The sequence below is a fragment of the Bos taurus genome, chromosome 13, assembly GCF_002263795.3.
Source record: "Bos taurus isolate L1 Dominette 01449 registration number 42190680 breed Hereford chromosome 13, ARS-UCD2.0, whole genome shotgun sequence".
Lineage (NCBI taxonomy): Eukaryota > Metazoa > Chordata > Mammalia > Artiodactyla > Bovidae > Bos > Bos taurus.
This window is the reverse complement of record NC_037340.1, coordinates 10,128,491-10,144,144: the sequence shown is the minus strand read 5'-3', so window position 1 is coordinate 10,144,144 and position 15,654 is coordinate 10,128,491. Positions and strand designations below refer to the sequence as shown.

General features: G+C 46.6%; 1 protein-coding gene across 5 annotated transcripts in view; it reads left to right on the top strand.

Moving 5' to 3' along the window:
• KIF16B (kinesin family member 16B) overlaps positions 1–15,654 on the top strand; it is a 309,240-nt gene that overhangs the window by 234,663 nt on the left and 58,923 nt on the right. The gene's annotated exons all lie outside the window — the stretch shown is intronic.

Here is a 15,654-nt window from a genome sequence, read left to right as displayed (position 1 = left end):
CAAGTCTATGCCCCAACCAGTAACGCTGAAGAAGCTGAAGTTGAACGGTTCTATGAAGACCTCCAAGACCTTTTAGAACTAACACCCAAAAAAGATGTCCTTTTCATGCTAGGGGACTGGAATGCAAAAGTAGGAAGTCAAGAAACACCTGGAGTAACAGGCAAATATGGCCTTGGAATACGGAATGAAGCAGGGCAAAGACTAATAGAGTTTTGCCAAGAAAATGCACTGATCATAACAAACACCCTCTTCCAACAACACAAGAGAAGACTCTACACATGGACATCACCAGATGGTCAACACCGAAATCAGATTGATTATATTCTTTGCGGCCAAAGATGGAGAAGCTCTATACAGTCAGCAAAAACAAGACCAAGAGCTGACTGTGGCTCAGACCTCAGAACTCCTTATTGCCAAATTCAGACTGAAATTGAAGAAAGTAGGGAAAACCACTAGACCATTCAGGTATGACCTAAATCAAATCACTTATGATTTACAGTGGAAGTGAGAAATAGATTTAAGGGCCTAGATCTGATAGAGTGTCTGATGAACTATGGAATGAGGTTCGTGACATTGTACAGGAGACAGGGATCAAGACCATCCCCATGGAAAAGAAATGCAAAAAAGCAAAATGGCTGTCTGAGGAGGCCTTACAAATAGCTGTGAAAAGAAGAGAAGCGAAAAACAAAGGAGAAAAGGAAAGGTATAAACATCTGAATGCAGAGTTCCAAAGAATAGCAAGAAGAGATAAGAAAGCCTTCTTCAGCGATCAATGCAAAGAAATAGAGGAAAACAACAGAATGGGAAAGACTAGAGATCTCTTCAAAAAAATTAGAGATACCAAAGGAACATTTCATGCAAAGATGGGCTCGATAAAGGACAGAAATGGTATGGACCTAACAAAAGCAGAAGATATTAAGAAGAGATGGCAAGAATACACAGAAAAGCTGTACAAAAAAGATCTTCACGACCAAGATAATCATGATGGTGTGATCACTCACCTAGAGCCAGACATCCTGGAATGTGAAGTCAAGTGGGCCTTAGAAAGCATCACTATGAACAAAGCTAGTGGAGGTGATAGAATTCCAGTTGAGCTATTTCAAATCCTGAAAGATGATGCTGTGAAAGTGCTGCACTCAATATGTCAGCAAATTTGCAAAACTCAGCAGTGGCCACAGGACTGGAAGAGGTCCGTTTTCATTCCAATCCCAAAGAAAGGCAATGCCAAAGAATGCTCAAACTACTGCACAATTGCACTCATCTCACACGCTAGTAGAGTAATGCTCAAAACTCTCCAAGCCAGGCTTCAGCAATATGTGAACCGTGAACTTCCTGATGTTCAAGCTGGTTTTAGAAAAGGAAGAGGAACCAGAGATCAAATTGCCAACATCCACTGGATCATGGAAAAGCAAGAGAGTTCCAGAAAAACATCTATTTCTGCTTTATTGACTATGCCAAAGCCTTTGACTGTGTGGATCACAAGAAACTGTGGAAAATTCTGAAAGAGATGGGAATACCAGACTACCTGATCTGCCTCTTGAGAAATTTGTATGCAGGTCAGGAAGCAACAATTCGAACTGGACATGGAACAACAGACTGGTTCCAAATAGGAAAAGGAGTTCGTCGAGGCTGTATATTGTCACCCTGTTTATTTAACTTGTATGCAGAGTACATCATGAGAAACGCTGGACTGGAAGAAACACAAGCTGGAATCAAGATTGCTGGGAGAAATATCAATAACCTCAGATATGCAGATGACACCACCCTTACGGCAGAAAGTGAAGAGGAACTAAAAAGCCTCTTGATGAAAGTGAAAGTGGAGAGTGAAAAAGTTGGCTTAAAGCTCAACATTCAGAAAACGAAGATCATGGCATCCGGTCCCATCACTTCATGGGAAATAGATGGGGAAACAGTGGAAACAGTGTCAGACTTTATTTTTCTGGACTCCAAAATCACTGCAGATGGTGACTGCAGCCATGAAATTAAAAGACGCTTACTCCTTGGAAGGAAAGTTATGACCAACCTAGATAGCATATTCAAAAGCAGAAAAAAAAAAGAAAGAAAGAAAAAAACAAAACAAAACAAAAGCAGAGACATTAGTTTGCCAACAAAGGTCCGTCTAGTCAAGGCTATGGTTTTTCCTGTGGTCATGTATGGATGTGAGAGTTGGACTATGAAGAAGGCTGAGCGCCGAAGAATTGATGCTTTTGAACTGTGGTGTTGGAGAAGACACTTGAAAGTCCCTTGGACTGCAAGGCGATCCAACCAGTCCATTCTAAAGGAGATCAGCCCTGGGATTTCTTTGGAAGGATAAATGCTAAAGCTGAAACTCCAGTACTTTGGCCACCTGATGCGAAGAGTTGACTTATTGGAAAAGTCTGTGATGCTGGGAGGGATTGGGGGCAAGAGGAGAAGGGGACGACAGAGGATGAAATGGCTGGATGGCATCACTGACTCAATGGATGGGAGTTTGAGTGAACTCCGGGAGCTGGTGATGGACAGGGAGGCCTGGTGTGCTGCGATTCATGGGGTCGCAAAGAGTCGGACATGACTGAGCGACTGATCTGATCTGAATACCTATATAGTCCATGATGGCACGAAGCTGCTGCCGTCACAAGTTCCTCCACTACCTGGACCACAGCAGGTCAACTTAAAACTCCTGCGTCCTCTGCCTTTCCGTGATTGACACGTGAAATCAGTTAACCTGTATTATACTTAGCATCCTCGGTTATCTAGGACCAGACTGGGTAGAATTTAATTTTTCAGTTGCATTTCAGCATGACACAGAATCCGTGCTTATGGCTAGCAGAGGTGGTCATACTCTTATGTTACAGAAACAAGCCAAGGTTTCCAGCGTAGTTTTAAATTCCCTGCCTTACATGTTAACATGATAATATAAAGAAATGACCTAACACTTATTTAAAAAAAAAGAACAAACACCCTGTTTCCTGTGGGTTTTTATTCCTGTGAAACTGGAAATAACCTTTACGAGAGACTGTGTTCCTGTTTCCCTTGGAGAGTGAATCGTCGACTGCAAGGCCCCACACCCCACTCAACCCTTTACCTGCTCTACTGCTGGCCACAGCAGGTGTCACAGCCACACTCCTACTTTCTTTTCTCGTTCATTTTGGTATTTAGCACTGGTCTTCCCCCTGCAGGTGTCCGCTCCACGGACCCTCACCAGCCTGTGCAGCCCTGAGGCTCCTTCCCTTCCCCAGGGCTAGGCTGGGAATGGGCCGCCCTGCAGATGACTGTCACATGGCCCACATGAGCTGGCCCAAAGTGGACGTGATCACAGCTCAGCACTTTGTATCTCTGCCATTCTTACCGTTCCATCATGTTTATTTCTTCCATCTTCGGCCTGTCTTATAGGTGATGGGCCTGTATTTAGCACGTCTTATGAGTTCTGCCATTTCTCACATGCTCCTTGCTTACTCAGCTGTTGTGACACATTCTGTGCTATTTGCCTGCATCTCAAAGCCTCGCTCTCATCTCCTGGCTGTGCTCAGCCCCTGTCGGGCTCCGTCCATCCCCTGGAACTGAATGTGCCAGGTGGTCTGTGGGCCCCCACTGTGCTCCCTGTTTCTACACTCACAGGGCCTCTTGGAGTTACCTTCCTGTCTGATCCCTGCAGGTGACTGAGTCTGCAGCCTTGCTTCAAGTTTGGACACTAACACGTATCAGGCACCTGTTTTGTCGTAGACACTTTGAAGACACTTCCCCAGCTGTGGAAAATGTACCAGAAAGGGGGTGCTATTTACATTTGATGAGCTAGGAACCTCTTAAGTGACTTGCCCGAGGCCACACAGCTACTACGGAGAGTGCTATGTCACTTCAGTCATGTCCGGCCCTTTGTGACCCCATGGACTGCAGCCTGCCAGGCTTCTCTGTCCATGGGATTTTCCAGGCAAGTATACTGGAGTGGGGTGCCATTGCCTTCTCCAGGGGATCTTCCCTGCCCAGGGATCAAACCCGAGTCACTTATGTCTCCTGCTTTGGCAGGTGGGTTCTTTACCACTAGCGCCAGCTGGGAAGCCCATAACTAAGTAGATCGAGGAACCGAATGCCTGTGGGATCAAAGCCAGCTGTTCAGGTTCCTGTGCTTACGTGTCTTCACGGACCTCCTCAGTGTCATTGCTTCCTGCGCATTTTGGAAGCTCAGGCCACATCTTGGTGCTGCCCTCACATGGGGACCATTTCCACAGCCTTGTTTGTTTTCAAGTGTCGACATTATTTCTGTGTGCACTTTAACTTTTATCATGAAGTCTAGGCCAGGTCATGTGCACTCTGTGAACTGGGGCTGTTAAAGTTTTGCCAAACTTGGAGAATTTGATAGTGGATGGACCTGCCAGGAGAAATGCCCAGAAAATGTGCAGTTTGGGAGCTGAAGAAATCACATTTAGAGTCAGGGGAATGTCTCTTTATTTGGCAGAACAGAAATAAGAGCCATTCCGGTCTGTTAGATAAACTGTGCACACATACATCTTCTAGAAACATCCCCAACTTGGTAGAATATAAATGTTGAGAAGGATTTGTGCGTTGGCATCTGAATCTCTGCTTATTAGTAACTGATAAATGATCTCCCCACATGTGTATTCACAGAGGTGAGATGGATGGGCAGTCACACGAGCTGCGGTTCATCTAGATTCAAACAGTTAGTGTGTGGACTATTTTCAAACATAAATATTATTAAGGGGAAGAAATAAAATTAGGACTTAAAAGAATCAGATATTATCCTAAACTTTTTTTTAAGCATGCCTCCCATCTCTTTGAGAATGCTGTCTTTGACTAAAAAAAAAGAATAAACATCTTTCCCGTCCCCTATTTTAATACAGAACAACTCATCTTTCATGTTGTTTTTACTTGGGCAGTTGTTTGTCTTCACCAAGGCAATACTGAATGCATGAGAAATGATGAAGAGATGAGATTGATTCATAAGCCCAGAGGAAAAGCAGTTAGCACCTTGTGATCCTACCTTGAATTTCCATTTCAACTTTGTTTTTGCGCTATAAGAATCTATTAATATTTCTTCATTTCAGAATTTGGGGAGTTTTACATCTCTTCCTAGAATTTGTTTTAAAAGAAATCACAAAATGGTTTGAACTCCCTTTTTGCAGTTGCTGTCCACAGGTGCCCTGGCCTTTCAGTATGTGTAATAAAAGGGTTTTTTTTCGGTAAGGTGATCCTGGGTGCAGCAGTACTATGTACTGAGCACCCAACACTCTGCTAGTTGCTTCACTTCATTTAGTTCAGCTATAGGTTAGGATATTTTGGGCTCCAAAATCACTGCAGATGGTGATTGCAGCCATGAAATTAAAAGATGCTTACTCCTTGGAAGGAAAGTTATGACCAACCTAGACAGCATATTCAAAAGCAGAGACATTACTTTGCCAACAAAGGTCCATCTAGTTAAGGCTATGGTTTTTCCTGTGGTCATGTATGGATGTGAGAGTTGGACTGTGAAGAAGGCTGAGCGCCGAAGAAATGATGCTTTTGAACTGTGGTGTTGGAGAAGACTCTTGAGAGTCCCTTGGACTGTAAGGAGATCCAACCAGTCCATCCTAAAGGAGATCAGTCCTGAGTGTTCATTGGAAGGACTGATGCTGAAGCTGAAACTCCAATACTTTCGCCACCTGATACAAAGAGTTGACTCATTGGAAAAGACCCTGATGCTGGGAGGGATTGGGAGCAGGAGGAGAAGGGGACAACAGAGGATGAGTTGGCTGGATGGCATCACTGACTCGATGGACATGAGTTTGGGTAAACTCCGGGAGTGGGTGATGAACAGGGAGGCCTTGCATGCTGCGATTCATGGGGTCGCAAAGAGTCGGGTACAACTGGAGCGACTGAACTGAACTGAATTGAGTCCATTTTACAGATGGAAAAACTAAGGCTGGAGGAGTTGCATAATTTCACCAGAGTCACACAGCTAATTAGTGACTGAGCTACAGTCAGGATCCAAGTCTTAGTCCAGAGCCTTTCATTTTCCATTCTCCAGTGATGACTGCTGAATAATTTGCATTTGGTGCTTTGCCTCTGAATATCTGAGTAATTTGAAGGAAAATTGCTTCGGCTGTCATTCTCGCAATTTACCACAATTTTAAGGTAGAACAGTCCTGCCTATTCCTCACCTGTTTCAGAGGTGTTAGGGAAGGGAGAAGTACTCCTTAGTAATGATCTTGGATTTGAAAAGCATCCATCTCATCAGAATATTCCAATCTTTCGACATTCCTTCAAATTTACTTTCAAATTACCGTATGCTGTTGCTGCTGCTGCTAAGTCGCTTCAGTCGTGTCCGACTCTCTGCGACCCCATAGACGGCAGCACACCAGGCTTCCCTGTCCCTGGGATTCTCCAGGCAAGAATACTGGAGTGGGTTGCTATTTCCTTCTCCATATAAAGTTAAGTATATTGAGATAAGTCGTATTATCCTTATTTTAAAGGTGCATTCCTTCTGGTTATTGCAGAAGGCTGGGGTTTGGGCCAGCTCCAAAGCCTTGTTTGGTTTTGCATCACACCCTGCCATGCAGATGCTCTGCAACCAGCAGTGGGCTGCCAGGCTCCCGTCTGCCTGGCGCACTGGGTTCAGACCGGGTCCAGGAGCCAGAGGCTGCAGGCACCTTCTTTATTTGCTGGCGGTGCATCTACACAGGGGTGTCTGCAGCGCTTCCCGCACAACAAAGCAGGCTGACATCGTATCCGCATGGCTTTCTGGGATCTTTGTTCTCTAAGCCCCATAGCCTCCCTTGCACGTTATCAGCAGCCGGGGGTATATCTAGGGTTGGACCTTAGACCTCCCTCTCCCCACACACTGCGCTGCCTCTAAGACCATCTCCTCCTGCCAGGGCCCATCATGTTCCCACAGGTGCAGAGGAGATGGGATTTCTGTAGTTAGTGGGGCGCTCTAGTTCAAGTTCACAGAGACACTGCAGTGGAGGGGATGCGAGCTCAGCTCAGGAGCTCACGATGTGGTCAGAGGACATGGTTCAGGTGGCACCCATCCCTCCGCCTCCAGTACCCTGGACAGTCGCCGACACAGTGTCTTTTCCTTCGTGTCCACTGGGCTGAGGGCTCAGCACTCCTTTGGGTCCCTAGAAAGAAAAGTACGTCAGCTTTGCCGCAGTTTCCCCAGCGAGCCAGAGGAGGAAGAACGTTGTACATCTCAGAGCAAATAACAGAAAATACCCCTTTAGACAGTTAGGTTCTCTGCAAAGTACCAGTGTCCCCACTTTCCTAGATGGCCCCTGGGAGCGCCAGCTGCTGCCCGCCCCCCTGCTAAGGGTGGGGGTGTCAGCTCCAACCCCCTTCCTTGGCCTATATCCCCATGCCTGCCTGCATAGCTGGGGACATGATGTTCAGAAACAAAAGTCTCCTCGGTTAATAGAACCCACCGTTTAAAGGCAGTTCAGAGACCACCTCTTGTTTCTTGATGTGTTTTGTTTTAGTTCTTTCTCACCTACCTGTGTTCATTCTTACTCCCAAATCGTTTATCACTAAACCAAGGCTCCTCTCTCTGAAGGAATCTGGTGAATGACATTTTTTTTTTTTATGATTCTTTACTTTCTTATCTCGTCCAGTACCTGTTGTCCAAAAGCTTTAGACATGTATAGGTAAATCAGAGAAGGCCTGAGCTGCAGATCATTCTACTGCCCACAGTTCAAGATAGAAAAAGGGAATGGGGAAATCACAGCAAAGTGTGTAACGAAGAGACTTTGGGCTCCACTGTCTTTATTACTCCTCCACTTATTATTTAAGAAGTATTTATTTGGTACCTGTGACACTTTTTTTTTAAGAGCGTACTAGAAGTATCAAGACATTGAGGAACAGAAGAGCTGAATAATCAGTTCACATCCTCTAAGGTCAGTGAAGTGGGAGAAAGAAGAGTACAGAGCAGGGGGGGGTCGTGAAGGGCACCCGGGAAAACTTAGGTTTTCTGTTCCCACGTGGGAGTGAGATGGGGAGCAGGGCGCTGGGACAAGCCCAGATGAGCTCAGATGACGCTTTGCTAACAGGAAGTAGTACTGCGTGAGGTCGGCACTGGGGGGTACCTGCTTTCAGGTGGAAGCCTAGGAGGCTGATGAAGGGAAACTGGAGGGAGGGGGAAAGACAGTAGCAACAGCATCTTTCTTAGATGGGTGAAGCAACTGCTCAGAAGCTGGGCTTGGGTGACCCTAGTCATCTCAGAAAAATATCATTGTCTGTGAAAATTGAAAATGTAGAACATTTAGAAATTTTCTTCACAGAAAGTGTAATTTAGAAAGATTTAGTAGAAGTGACTGCAGAGTTAAGACATGAAAGTCGCTCAGTCGTGTCCGACTCTTTGGGACCCTGTGGACTATACTCCGTGGAATTCTCCAGGACAGAATACTGAAATGGGTAGCCTTTCCCTTCTCCATGGGATCTTCCCAACCGAGGGGTTGAACCCAGGTCTCCCACATTGCAGGCGAATTATCTACCGGCTGGGCCACAAGGGAAGCCCGAGAGTACTGGAGTGCAGAGTTTAGTGTCAGTGTTTCCTGCCTTTCTGTGGAGGGGCTGTGGGACTGTCTGCAGCAGTGCTGGGCAGCACACAGGAGGGAAGGGGATCTCTGATGGGGCTCCACCAGAAGGTCTAGGGAGCCAGAGAGTTCGGGGCAGGAAGAGTGACCTGGAGTTCGGCCTGGGCTCTCGGTGAGTGATCAGAGGAGGAGAAGGGCTGGGAGACCGTGGGAGGCTGGGGCATCACAGCAGAGGCAGATACCAGATGCAGCACACGTGGGTTGAGCATCCCCGTTGGAAATCCCAGCACACTGGGCCGTGTGTTCTTGGAAAGCCTAGGCCGTCCTAGAGGCGGACCAGGGTGAGGAGGCCCACGTGACCGACTGTGATTAACGGGATCTGGCTTCTCCTCCCACTTCCTGGGCAGTTCTGTTTGGTGTTTGAGGAGAATTTAATTAATGTATTAATGCTTGCTGTTACACAGATTCAAATATTTGTAATATGTTCGTGTTTCGTCAAGCATGTTCATAGTTACGTTACTGCATAAGACTCTATTTTTCAGAAATCTAATAAAACTTGTTTTAGTATATAGTAGGGTGGTATTAGACCATTTCCTGTGAACTGTTACTGAATACAGGGAGTTTCATTTGTATATACTTGATGCAGCTCCTCCAAACGTTATTTAAAGACAAATATTCCTGAGGAGACCTCTGTGAGTAACTGCTTATTTACTTGGGGCCAGTTAGAGTATTTTTCTTTGAATGAAAAACTGTTGATTCTCCTCTTACACAGATAGATATACACAAGCAAATAAATACTGGTGACAGGTCCTGAAACTGACAATCCCTAAACCAGCAAAATATGTATATAACATAAATTTGTGGAAAGCACTCAATTGAGAATTGTTCATAAGTGAGCGCAGTTCATCTTGTAGACACATTTATGGTGTTTAAGTTGCGCTTGATCATTTTATGGCCCAGAAAAGATGGATTTGTATCTGCAGACCTGTTCAATGAGAGAGAAGTAATGAGTTGGCTCCTCAAAGACATGCAGCATCTATGCCCAGTGTTCTCGGCGTGGAAGAGAATAGTTGCGTGTTTTGACCTGATATGTTTGCTATGCTGCTCATCTGTCCCTCCTCTCTGCGTCAGCGCCTCACCCCAGGCCCAGTTTTAATTTGGGGCAAAATAGGGCTTTAATGGCTGTTTCTCCCTTCTGTTGGGTTTCCCTGAACTCCACAGGCAGTTGTTTACCCAGCTCTAGGCGTGAAGGCGTCCCCATCACAGGAAAGGGATTTGGCCTTTTTCCTACGGGGAGGTGGCCACCGTTTCCATGGTGCTCACAGTGGTCTTCACTCACTGCCACTGTCCACATCTTGTTTACATGTTGATAGATAAGGGGGAGATTTAAGTGTTTTATGTACAAAGCAGGAAGCTTGAACCTTTGTAATCCCTGTGTTAACTTGGATTCAGGTGAAAACCTCAAGGGTAAAGAGTTCAGAAATCTCTGTATGCCTCAGTATAAACTTGGGTTACAAATACATAGGGAATGCACCCTAGGCTCAGTACAGAGAAAACAAACAGAAAAGATACTATTGTGTGACTAATGAAAATAGTCTTTGATTCAGAGAAACCTCAGAGAACCCACCAGAAGAGAGTTAATGGAGCCAAGATAGTGGAGCCTTACCTTCTTCGCCAAGCAGAATAACCGTTAAGGACATCACTCGGAAAACCAGCAGCATCTGAGCTGGCGCCAACACATACTAGTAGCTCAATGATGTACTCTCCAGTGAGAGCCCCTCTGCCGCCGTCCCAGCTACTGCCAAAGGCCCGTTCTCTTAGAGGGCTTACGTCTTGTAGGACAGAGAGACAGGTGTCGATGTAATTACTGTTGGTTATGTAAATTGATTAGGCAAAGATTAATGCTGCAATTAATGTCCTGTGACACGTGATCTGATCAGGGTGTGAGCGAGTGTCTTCCTCAGTCTCCCCCCAAGCTCCACAGCCCGCCATGGCAGCGCCCGCCTCCCGTTGTGAGCCCTGGGGGCTGATACCAAGAAGCAGAAGGATGTGCATTAGGTGCTTTGGGTTGGGGGGCTCTCCCGGGGATTTTATGTTCTCTTGCTGTCTTGTCATCTTGTACCAAACACCCTGATTCTGCTGCCCGGGGAATCACTCATCTGTGCCTGTCCTCCTGAGGATCTGGTACATGCAAGTTGTTAGAGAAACTTCTGTCCCTTAGAAAGGCCTTGTTCTGGGGCCACTGTGGAAAGGAGGAATGAAACCCAAATTAGGAGGTAGATTTGAAGTAGCTGTTTCATTAGTTAGAGATTTCAAAATACAGTCTGACTTAATGAGCTGTGAAGTCAACGAGGAGGAAGAGGCTGCAGGCCAGAGTCACGCAAGCTGGTGTCCAGTTATCCACATCCACATCCCGATCCCGATTGGGCTTAAGGCCGTCTCTTAAGCACACAGGCCCTGCTGACTCATTGCTGCTGAGCCTGAGGACGTTTGAGATCAGCCCATCCTGAGGCTCTGCCCTCCAGCTCTTCCTCAGGGTGCTCACGCTGCATCGGGTACGTTTCTCAGGTGCAGTGAAGAGCAGCTAGAAATCCCAGCTCTCCTGGGGCTTACTCCAGCAGGGAAGAGAGCCAGAAGCGAGACGTCCAAGTAAATGTATACAGGCACATCTCGTTTTATTGCCCTTCCTAGATACTGAGGGTTTTTTGTTTTGTTCTGTTACATGGAAGGTTTGTGGCAACTTTTAAGTCATCTGATGAAGGTTAGCATTTTTCAGCAGTAAATTATTTATAATTAAGGTATGTACTTTGTTTTCTTGGACGTAATATATTGTGCATTTAATAGACTGCAGTGTAATATAAATGTAACTTTTATATGTATTGAGAAACTAAAAACTTGTGTGACTCCCCTTTTTTTAAACTGGAATATAATTGCTTTACAATATTGTGTTAGTTTCTCCTGTACAATGAAGTGAATCAGCTATGTGCATATATATTTATCCCCATCCTCTTGGACCTGCCTCCTGCCCACCCCCATTCCCACCCCTCTAGGTCACCACAGAGCACCAAGCTGAGCTCCTTGTGCTGTGTAGACAGCAGCTTCCCACTGACTATGTATTTTACACATGGTAGTATATACATGTGAGGCTACTCTCTCAATTTGTCCCACCTTCCCCTCCACACCCCCATGTCCACAGGTCTGCTCTCTAATTCCTGCCCTGCAAATAGGTTCACACATTCCATATATATGCATTAAAGTATGCTATTTGGTTTTCTCTTTCTGACTTTCTTCACTCTGTATAACAGACTCTAGGTCCATCCATGTCTCTATAAATGACCCAACTTCGTTCCTTATTATGGCTGAGTAATATTCCATTGTGCAGTTGTACCACATCTTCTTTATACATTCATCTGTTCATGGGTATTTAGGTTGCCTCCATGTCCTGGCTGTTGTAAACAGTGTTGCAGTGAACATTGGTGGATTTTTGAATTAAGGTTTTCTCAGGATATATGCCCAGGTGTGGGACCGCTGGATCATACAGGAGTTCTATTTTTAGTCTTTAAAGGTAACTCCATACTGTTCTCCATAGTGGGTGCAGTAATTTACCTTCCCACAAATAGTGCAAGAGGGTTTCCTTTTCCTCATACCCTCTCCAGTATTCATTGTTTGTAGATTTTTGATGATGGCCATTCTGACCAGTGTGAGGTGATAACCTCATAGTGGTTTTGATTTGCATTTCTCTAAAAATTAGTGATGTTGAGCATCTTTTCATGTGTTTGTTGGCCATCCATGTCTTGTTTGAAGGCATGTCTGTTTAGTCATGTGACTGACTTTAATGCAATATAGACTTTACTGTGGAACCCAACCCACAGTATCTTGAAGGTATGACTGTACCATGTTAGGTAGGAAGACGTGCTTAGTACAAAAATACGAGGAGTAAGTATTGTGGAGATGGGGAATAAGGGGTGGTGGGGTGCGGTGGTATATCCAGAGGAGGCATCACTGAGAAAGTGAGCTTTTAAGCAAAGACTTGAAGGATATGCTGGAGCTAGTCATATGGAAAGAACATTCCAGAAAAAGGAAAAATCACACATGTACTTCCTGAGGCCACATTTACCGTGTAGCATGTTTGATGGATTCCAGAAAAGCAAGGAAGGTAAAGTGAGTGAGGGAGAGTGCAGTCACAAGGCCAGGGAGGAGACAGATTGTAAAGGTCCTTGAGGTCAGCAGAAGAACTTGAACTTGTGCCCTGAACGAGATGGTACTCCTTGAGAGGATGTCCTATTTGAGCAAAGAAGTGGCTCCATCGAGCAGTTTTTAACAAGATCGCTTTGGCTGCTGTGTTGAGAAAGGCATGAAGGGCAGGGGGCAGTGGAGGTGATGAAGGCTCAAGGAGAAAGATGGAGTAAACTGTTTAGAAAACTCTCATCCGAGAGAGTGGGAGAGTGGATGGAGTTGGGAAATGTGTGTGACTAACTGGTGGGAGACATCCTGGCTGACTTCAGGATGGTGACTGTGACTGAAATAGGACCAGGCGGCCGTTTGGTGGTGTGTGTTCCCACAGCCCCATCCTGCTAGGCAGCTGCAGGCCAGGAGTAAACACAGTCGGATTTAATCAAGGCTGTAGTTTAGCTTAGTTGAGGGAATTTCAAGAGCAGGACTAAGAGATTTGGGTTTGAATGTAAGGGGATGGTTTTAACGATTGCCTGTGGTTTTCCCGTTGGGTGAGGAAGGAACCAGGACAGAAGTCAAAGAACAGGAGGTCAGGGCATTGGAGGGATCATCTATCATTGATTTAATTACCAAGATTCATGGCAGGAGTTCTGTAGCCTGGGAGCAGATGGCTGTGAGCAAAACCCAAGATGTTCAAGGAGCTGGGGACGCAAGTGAGGTGAATTGCCTGTGAGAAGGATGGGTTAACGGTAAGATCTGAAGGCACGGTCTTCACGTGGGGGCGTTCAGAGAGGGCAGAGGAGTAGGGGTGTAAAAGTTGGATGGAAGCACAAGAGCGTCCACCGACCTCCTGGGACGATGGGATGCGGAGTGTGGGGAGAACACAGTCCCTACTTGAGAGGGCTGCAGGGGGAGGGGTCCCCTGGTGACCAGTTAGAGGGAAGGTGAAGGGGATGTTCCTGAAAGAGGCTGGGGATGGGGGGACTTTGCAGATGATTGACTGTGAGTTGAAGAGGAACAGTGGAAGCACTCAGAGATCCAGGGAGCATTAGCATCTGAGGGAGGAGGGGCACCCAGGCTTCCTCCGCAACTTTCTGTAGATTCCAGAGTTCCAGGACAGAAGGGTCTCCCCGTGAGCATCCTGCGTCTTATGGCTCCCAGGTCACAGGTGTGGTTCCATTAATTCCTGGGCTTTCTTGGCAAGCAGGCAGTATCACGCCCACCTGGTCTGTGTGCAGCCAGGGTGGCGAATGGCTTTGTTCCTGCTCTAAGGAAGCCCTCCCCCAGCTTGCTGATTGTGCCCAGTGGGGCCTGTTGAGAAGAAAGAGCCGGGGAGAAGGCCCCCAGCTGAGCTCCCAGGGGCAGTATTTCCCAACTTTAGGTGACATTGGTACCATTTTTGCTAAATGCTTTTTTGTTAACATACTTATCTTTTTTCTTTCCCTTATTTAAATATCTTTTAAAAGGAAACAGGAAGAAAGCTGCCACAATTGAAGCTTTGTTGTAAATGATGAATCTAGAGCCACATGATGAACGTTCTGAAACGTACATCCTTGTACAACCCCAGATCATCTCATTCGGCACTTGGGGGAAATGAGCGAACTCAAGGCTCGCCCCTCCTCCCGAGGGCTCTGCATGGGTGTCCTCCCCCTGCCGATCCCAGTGGTTTGCTGATCCCTGACGTCCCTGCTCACCCCCTGGAGTTTACATGTGGGCGAATCGGGCTGAATCGCCAGCCTGAGGAGAGTGTTCCTCTCAGGCATGGGGTGAGGTTTCTGGTTCAGGAGTGTGGCCCCCACAGAGGCCATCATGGCAAAGAGTGTGCAGTTAACACACCTGCGGGCAGAGGCTGTCGGAGGGGCACGGGTCTAAAATGTGGGTCTTTTTCCAGGAGCAGCCGGAGGCTTCTAGGGGACTTACGGGTGGAGGTAGAATGATCAGATTCAAGTGTTAGAAAGCTCCCCTGTCAGTGGTACAGGGAAGGGATTGGAGGGGCAGCTGGGTGGGGACACTGTGGGAGGCTTGGCCAAGGCCACATGGGACCTGGTGGTGCAGAGTGAGCCGGCGGTGGTGGCAAAGGGTGAGAAGGTAGAACCCCGAGGAAGGCGCGGGAACCGGGGCTTGTCTGACTGTGGTGTGTGGGGCAGCTGGACCAGCATCCGTCTGGCGTGGCTCGGTGGCTGGTAGTGACAGGCACTGAGATGAAGCAGAGTTCAGACCAGGGAGAATGGGTGGGCTTGTTTCAGACAAGCTGACCTTGAAGTTGGTGTGGGACATCTAAAGAAGAGTTGTCTCCCAGCTGGGGACATGGGTCTGGAGCAGTGGTGTGAATGAGATGGGAATTGATGACTCAAGTGTGACCACAGAGGTTGGTGGTGTCTCCCAGCTTCTTCAGGTCCCTGTGACCTTGATGTATGATTAATGGATGCCAGAGTGTCCACGGGACACATCATCCAGCAGGAACAGTAAGTTCCACTGCTGGTTAGAGGCTGGACTGAGAAGTCTTCCTCCAAAACAAAGCAGATTATAGTGTGGGTTTTGATGCTAATGATCACTGAGACGCAGACAGTTTTTTCTTTTTTCATTTTTCTCTTTGTCCTCCACTTTCTCCTCCTTTGCCCCACATCCCTTCCTTCTTTTCATCCCTCTCCTTTTCTTTGCTGCTGCTTCTCTCTTGTGCATGGTGGTGGCATCTGGAACCGACACCACATTTTATGTAAGAGTGTAAACGTTCTGTGTGGGCACAGCACTGTAAGAGAGAGGTTCCGCTGTGAGGTTTCCTCTCTGTGCCCCACGTGGAGAGTTGAGGGAACTTCTGATAAGCCCTGAAGAGGAGACTCTGTCGTTCACTTTACAGGGGCACATGCTGCTCATAACAAGATTTGGGAAGCAGAGATGCATGCGTCAGCAGAGCACAGTTATTATTTATAAGGCTGATTTGTGTCGCTAGATTAATGTTTTCACTTCTGGAGAAATTTACATG